Source organism: Myotis daubentonii, chromosome 15 (assembly GCF_963259705.1).
Source record: "Myotis daubentonii chromosome 15, mMyoDau2.1, whole genome shotgun sequence".
Lineage (NCBI taxonomy): Eukaryota > Metazoa > Chordata > Mammalia > Chiroptera > Vespertilionidae > Myotis > Myotis daubentonii.
Genome location: NC_081854.1, coordinates 53,134,476 through 53,141,395, shown reverse-complemented (window position 1 = coordinate 53,141,395; position 6,920 = coordinate 53,134,476). Strand labels below are relative to the sequence as shown.

At 49.8% G+C, this 6,920-nt stretch overlaps 1 protein-coding gene across 3 annotated transcripts in view; it reads left to right on the top strand.

Moving 5' to 3' along the window:
- Window positions 1-899: 899 nt before the first annotated feature.
- NUP93 (nucleoporin 93) overlaps window positions 900-6,920 on the top strand; it is an 86,345-nt gene continuing 80,324 nt past the window's right edge. The window contains exon 1 of one of the 3 annotated variants that reach the window (XM_059667981.1): window positions 900-1,033. The gene's annotated coding sequence lies outside the window, so the exon portion shown is untranslated. Of the gene's footprint in view, window positions 1,042-6,920 lie in introns of all 3 variants that reach the window. The other 2 variants (XM_059667982.1, XM_059667980.1) reach the window with 2 other exon arrangements.

The window sequence follows — 6,920 nt, the reverse complement described above, 5'->3', positions numbered from 1 at the left end:
AAAATAGACTATTGCAATAGGGGAAAAGGTCCAGGAGGAACTAAACTCCACTTCAATTTCTACAGAGCCGACTGAACATTTCAAAAAGAGAACGAGAGATTAGGGAGGGGGTGATCAGTGGTGGTGGGAGCTCAGTAGAGTCAGGGATGCGAAAAATTGCAAAAGTGAGAAGTTGGTGTTGGTCCATGAGAAACCCTCTGCTTGGAATGTTCTGCAGCCACGATTTTACACGGCTGATTCTCTCCTATCAGCCATGTTTCAGCTCAGACGTCACCTCCCCAGGCGCCTTCCCTGACCACATAGCCCTCCTAACACACTAGCAGCTATTGATCACATTTTGTTTCCCCCACTAGCCTGCCATCTCTCTTAGGGCAGGGATCTTTTCTGTCGCAGTCGCCACTGCGCCCACAGCGTCTAGATTAGTGCCTGTCACTAGGATGGCGCTCAGTCAAGGGTAAGAAATTCGCATTAGCCCTGGCTGGTTTGGCTCAGTGGCTAGAGCGTCACCCTGTGGGCTGAAGGGCCCCAGGTTCCATTCGGTCAAGGGCACATGCCCTGGGTTGCCAGCTCGATCCCCAGTATGGGGCGTGCAGAAGGCAGCTGATCAATGATTCTCTTTCATCATTGATGTTTCTATCTCTCTCTCCTCTCTCCCTTCCTCTCTGAAATCAATAAAAATATATTTAAAAAAAAAGAAAAAAAGAAAAGAAATCCGCATTGGCAATTGTGGAATCGCTTTCTCTGGACTGAGCCTTCAGTAACCGCGTGGGAAGAGGCAAGGGCTGACGCGGGGGGGGGGGGGGGGGGGGGGGGCGAGCGGGGAGTGACAGCTCAGCGGAAGGCCCCGCCCCCGGCCCCGCCCTGTCCTTGTCCGCTTCCGGGGGTCTCTATAAAGTTCATTTGGCGGCGCAGCGCGCGGGGGCTTCTGGGAGCGCCGGCCTGGGCCAATCAGGAAGCGCGGGCGAGCGGCGCGAGAAGCGGCGGCCGCGTTCCGTGGCCGGGACCTGAGCGGCGGAGGCGGCTGCCGAGCCAGGTGAGCCTGTCTCCCGCGCGCGTCCTGCGGGCCTGGGTGTATTATTATTATTATTATTTTCTGGCCTTGAACCGGGGACCCCGAGGCGGGGCGGGGCGGAGCTGGGTCCCCACGCCCGGAGCCATGCTGCCCACACTTCCCACTCGCCTCATGGAGCCGGGCATGTCTGACCGACTCCGGCGAGACAGCGCCTGGCGAGCGTCCGGCTGCGTCCCGGGAGGACCTTCTGTCTCCCCTCTGTCTGTGTGCGGAGCCGTGTCCCCCTGTCCTCCCGTCCCCCCATCCTTCCGGGCTCCTCGCTCCCCCCCCCCCGTAGCCACGCCCCCACCCAGCGCCGCCAGCCCACCGCCCGGTCCCCGCCGCAGCGCGCTCGCCCCTCGGGGTGCTCCCTGCGGGGAGGCATCGCCCTCGGAAGGAAGGGGGTTTTGGGCGAAGGTGACGACCCTGTGAGCCTCTCCCGACCCTTGGCCTGTCTCCTCCATCGCACCCAGGGGCATGCTGCTCCCCATCCAGGGAGGTGGCTCCCCGAGCGTTCTCTGGGCGCACAGCACCCCACCCTCTGCAAAGGCGAAACCTAAGTTGATGGGGGTCTCTCTTTCTTCAAAATTACGGGGCCGACCGCGGGCTTCTCAGACTCAGCGCCGTTGTTTGGGGCTGGGCAAGTCTTCGTGGTGGAGGCGGAGCTGCGCTTTGTGGGGTGTCCCTCTGATCTCCACCCTCTAGACGTCAGGAGCACAAGGCCCTTCTCCCGCAGTTATGTCTCTAGATGTTGCCAGTGACCCCTGAAGGACAGACCTGCCCCCAGTTGAGACTCGTAGGTTTAGCGAGAAAAGCCAGATGCAGAGACCTTTTGGAGGCTGATGCGGCGGCCCGTTGGGAGGCGGGGGCGGGGGGGGGGGGGTTGGGGGTTGCTGTCACTCTTGAGGTTGGGTGCACAGACGGTCTCCATCCCCTGGAGCGGGGCTGCTCCTTCTGAAGACACGTTGGGTTTAAAGACTGAGTTACCGTAGCCCGCATTGGCGAATTCTTCATGGAGGGCAGGCCCTTAGGAACCATCTGCGCCAACCTCATCTTCGCTGGTGGTGGAACCGGGGTCCGGAGAGGGGGAAGGGCCAGTCCCAAAGTAAAGGGCTGATGTGGGGTAAAGCCAGGCTGGCGTCCCTTGTTCTTCGCTCCCAAGCCTGGCTGCTCCTGGGAGCTGAGAGTTTATCAGGAAGTAGTAAGCTCGGTGGATCCTGGCTGTTTCTCTGCGATGCCAGGCTGCGTCTCTTTGCTCATTGAAGGTGAAATAATGCAAGTGGTATTTCATGTATCAGGAAAGCTGGTGCTGCACAGCCCTTACTGCAGACCCGGGGTCATCCAGGCCAGTGCTAGGACCGAATCACCCTGTTTTCAGTCTCCCATCTGTCTAGGGTCGTTTCTTTCGGTTCCTTTGTTTGCTCCAGAAGTCTGCCTTCTGAATAATGGTTAGGGCTGACTTTCTTTTAGTCTTACAAGACTATGAAGAATTATCCAACTATTATAAAAGAATCCTCATTCTCTTCCTAGAAGCCTCTGGAACAATAGTATCTGTTATGATGTAATTTTTTTTTTTTTTGGTTGTTGGTATAATTGACAGCAGACAGATACAGTAAAAAGTGGAATGATATTGTCATCTAACCCCATAGTTTATATATTCAGAAGCAGAGAGGAACGCAGAACCAGTCTTTGAAATCTCAAGTGAGACTTTACTCATTAATCTTTGGTGTTGAATGCTGAACACTGCTCTTATTATAGTTTAATTAATAAGAAGGTTTGAGGGCAAGATTTTAACTTTAAATTAAATGCTAAATTCCTTTTGAATCACACCTTCATTGTGGAAATTTGGACTTATAATAATAACCATATTTTTTAATAGGGAGCATAACGTATATTAAAAAATTTTAACTGCCTTTCAGAAGTTCTTATTGAATGATATGAGTTATGATTAAATAAGTTATACTTTAGTATCACATATTTACTTTTGAAACAGAGATGTTTATAATGAAACTGGAGGCCTGGTGCACAAAAATTTGTGCACTCGGGGGGGGGGGGGGGACGTCCCTCAGCCCAGCCTGTGCCCTCTCGCAGTCTGGGACCCCTCGGCGGATGTCCACCTGCTGGCTTAGGCCTGCTCCCCAGGGGGATTGGGCCTAAGCTGGCAGTCAGACATCCCTCTGGCAGCCCAGGAGCCCTTGGAGGATGTCCATTTCACTGGGGAGCAGGCCTAAGCTGCAGTTGGACATCCTTAGTGCTGCTGAGGAGGTGGGAGAGGCTCCCGCCATCACCGCTGTGCTGGCAGCCATCAGCCTGGCTTGTGGCTGAGCAGAGCTCCTCCTGTGGGAGCGCACTGACCACCAGGGGGAAGCTCCTGCATTGAGCATCTGCCCCCTGGTGGTCAGTGTGTGTCATAGTGACCAGTCATTTCCAGTCGTTCTGCTGTTAGGGTCAATTTGCATATTACCCTTTTATTATATAGGATGACAAAATGTTGCCAAATTGGCAGCTTTGGAAAAAAGCTAGCATTTTTACAACGAGACAAATCAGTAGAGTTTATAGAATACTTTCTGTGTATCACCAACCTCTTGAAGTAGTTAGGAATTATTATCTTTTTATAGATGAGAAGTGTTTCGCTAGTAAGTGAACAGTGTAAATTTGAACCAGGTTTGTGGGTTCAAAATTCAGTCTTCTTCTGTTTACCCATTCTGTTTTAAGATTTAAACAAAAATTAATTTTGTTGTTATATTAAAACTTTTAAAAATAGTTGAAAAAGGGAGTAGCATTGTTAGTTGTACATTTTGAAGAAAAAAGGAATAAATAAATAGCATGAGTTATTTCCTCTGATGTATACAAAATTCCCCCCTCAGATGGCATCTATATACTGGTATATAAAAGCCTAAGCGACCGTCCGACTGATAGCTATGACGTGCAATGACCACCAGGGGGCAGACGCTCAGCGCAGGAGCTGCCGAGCTACGGTGATGCACTGGGAACCAGAGAGGAGGGAGCCCGATTTCGGGGTGTGTCACCTGAGAACCGCCCTCACGCAATCTGTAACCCCTCGGGGGATGTTGGAAAGCAGGTTTCGGCCCAATTCCCGCAGGCCAGGCTGAGGGCCCCCACCGGCGCATGAATCCGTGCCCTGGGCCTCTAGTCCAGAATATAGCAGTGCTAACTGCATTTGTTAGATTGCAGGATCTTTGTAGTTGAAGGGAGAATATTTGGGTCTGTGGTAAAATTAGCCTTCCGTAGTGAGAGGTAACAAGTGTTGTTTGAATATATTAAAATTCCGCAGGGGAAGTAGTCGGTGTCATCATTTCAAGCAAATGGATGAATCAGGAGAGATTCCTTTAACACTGAAGGGAAGACAGATGGCCTTGTCTTTGTCCTTTCATCTCTTTCTCGGTCCTTTTATTTATTGGATAACTGGGCTGTTTGGATTGTGGGTGATAAGGAAAAATTCGCATGGTTTAATAGGTTGTGTTGTACTTGAAAAGGGCAGTGAGTTCCCTCTAGCACTCTGTGTGTTAGGTCCAAAGAACACATTATCCCAGACAGATTTCATCTTTTATAAAACAGATTTCTTCTTCCAAATATACTCTTCAGATAAACGGCTTCCAGAGAGAAGAGGAATGACAACAGGTCTACTGCGTCACTTACTCCATTTTCTGTGTTTCCACTGCAGAGGCCGTGGTGGTGGATTGGCCAGGGCACGTAGTTATAAGCACCGAACCAGGATTTACTTGCCAGGTCTAGCTCAGATGCCCTCAACAAACTGGGGGTTGCCAAACTACGAGCTGGGGGCCAAACAAGCTAAGAAGAATTTTTACATCTTTAAAAATCATTGAAAAAAATTCAAAGCTTATTTCGTGAGCCATGAATATTATATGAAATTCAAATTGGAGGGGCCATGATTAAAGTTTTATTGGAGCACAGCCACCCTTATTTGTTTACATATCATCCACTGTCAAGCAGAACTGAGTAGCAGCAAGACTGGCCCACAAAGCCTAACATAGTCACTGTTGGCCCTTTACAGAAAACGTCTGCCGGCCCTTGTCCTCGGATACCAGTCTCAGAGACTGGGAAAGAGAGTTTGGTAGACAGGTCTAGGATGGGTGGCTCTGGGGCTCTTTCGTATTTTCCTTTGTTTTCTGCCAGCTCTGAGATCCTAAGGTGCTAATTTTGGGGCATATAGGCTTAAGCCAGGATAAGTGAGTAACAGCCGTTTCTGGGGTGACGTAGCAGTCTTTAAAAGCACTCAGTACTTCCCTGGCTTGCGAATCCACAAAGCTTTGGACAAATGAAGACATAGTCTACTTGTGGCTGGTGCTTTAAAAGACAATAGACCAATGAGCTAATAATGCCAGAAAACAGATGTGTACACAATGTAATACAACAAGCATGAATACTCTTAAGTCAGGGCCTGAGCAGTGGAGATGGCTGCAGGGCCAGGTGAGTGCGGACCCAGGTTAAGAGTTGGATCAGCTGCAAAATCCTAGAGGGGCCACTCTTTGAGAATACTGACTTAGATGGTCTAGAAGGGCTGAGCATTGTGAATAGTTAAGTGTCTGCTGTACTTGTGAGGGGAAAATAGTCTTCCTACGCTCACACCACCGACTGCAACACTGCTTCACTTCTGACACCAGATGTGTGGGTTTGCCACACATCAAGCTACACTCAGATTCTCTGGACACTAGCTGGTTATTCTACAATTTAACTCAATTCTGACACTTAACTAATTGGAGATAGCATCCGATCCCAAGGGTTAAGGGTTCAGTTTCACAAGACTGTACCCCCCACCCCTGCCCCCGCTTGCCGTCCTTCAGAAGCCAATCGCAAGAAGCACATTGTTACCTGTGGTTCTCTGACAGACTGGCTGAAGGTCAGAGGTGCCACTGACTTGCTAGAGCAGGATACAGAACTCAGAGAAACATTTACTTACATGTACAGTTTATTATAAAGGATATAGATCAGTGGTTCTCAACCTTCCTAATGCTGCGACCCTTTAATACAGTTCCTCATGTTGTGGTGACCCCCAACCATAAAATTATTTTCGTTGCTACTTCATAACTGTAATATTGCTACTGTTATGAATCGTAATGTAAATATCTGATATGCAGGATGTATTTTCATGGTTACAAATTGAACATAATTAAAGCATAGTGATTAATCACAAAAACAATATGTAATTATATATGTGTTTTCCGATGGTCTTAGGCGACCCCTGTGAAAGGGTCGTTCAACCCCCAAAGGGGTCACGACCCATAGGTTGAGAACCACTGATATAGATGAACAGCCAGTCAAAGAGGTACAGAAGGTGGGATCTGGAAGGGTCTTGAGCACCGGAGCTTCTGTCCTATGAAACAGGTGCCCCACCCTTCCAGCCTGTGGAAGCACTTACCACCCAGAACTCATCAATCTCATTGTTCAAGAGTTTGTTTTCTTAAATATCTTCTCAATATAAAAGGCTAAGTGTCTGCCTGTCCGACCAGTGGCTATGATGCGCACTGACCACCAGGGGGCAGACGCTCAATGCAAGAGCTGCCATCATGGGCACTGGCCATTTAAAAATAAACAGCACCACTGATCTGGTGCCAACAACCAACACTCGGCTTCCCCCAAGTGGTACACAGGCCCTGCCACCACCCTGGAGTGATACGCTACCAAATTGCAGCCAATGCTGCCAAGACCCCATGGTGCAAAATGTGGCCCACAGCCCAGCTCAGCCCGGAAAACGGTGGCTGTGGGCGCCGGGTAATGACGTCACATAGCAACGCCCAGCTTCCACTCCCTAGCGACTAGCATCCTTGGAGTTTCTTCAGCCAAGGAACCAGACTTGCTTTATAGCCAGGTGCAAACATTTTATAGT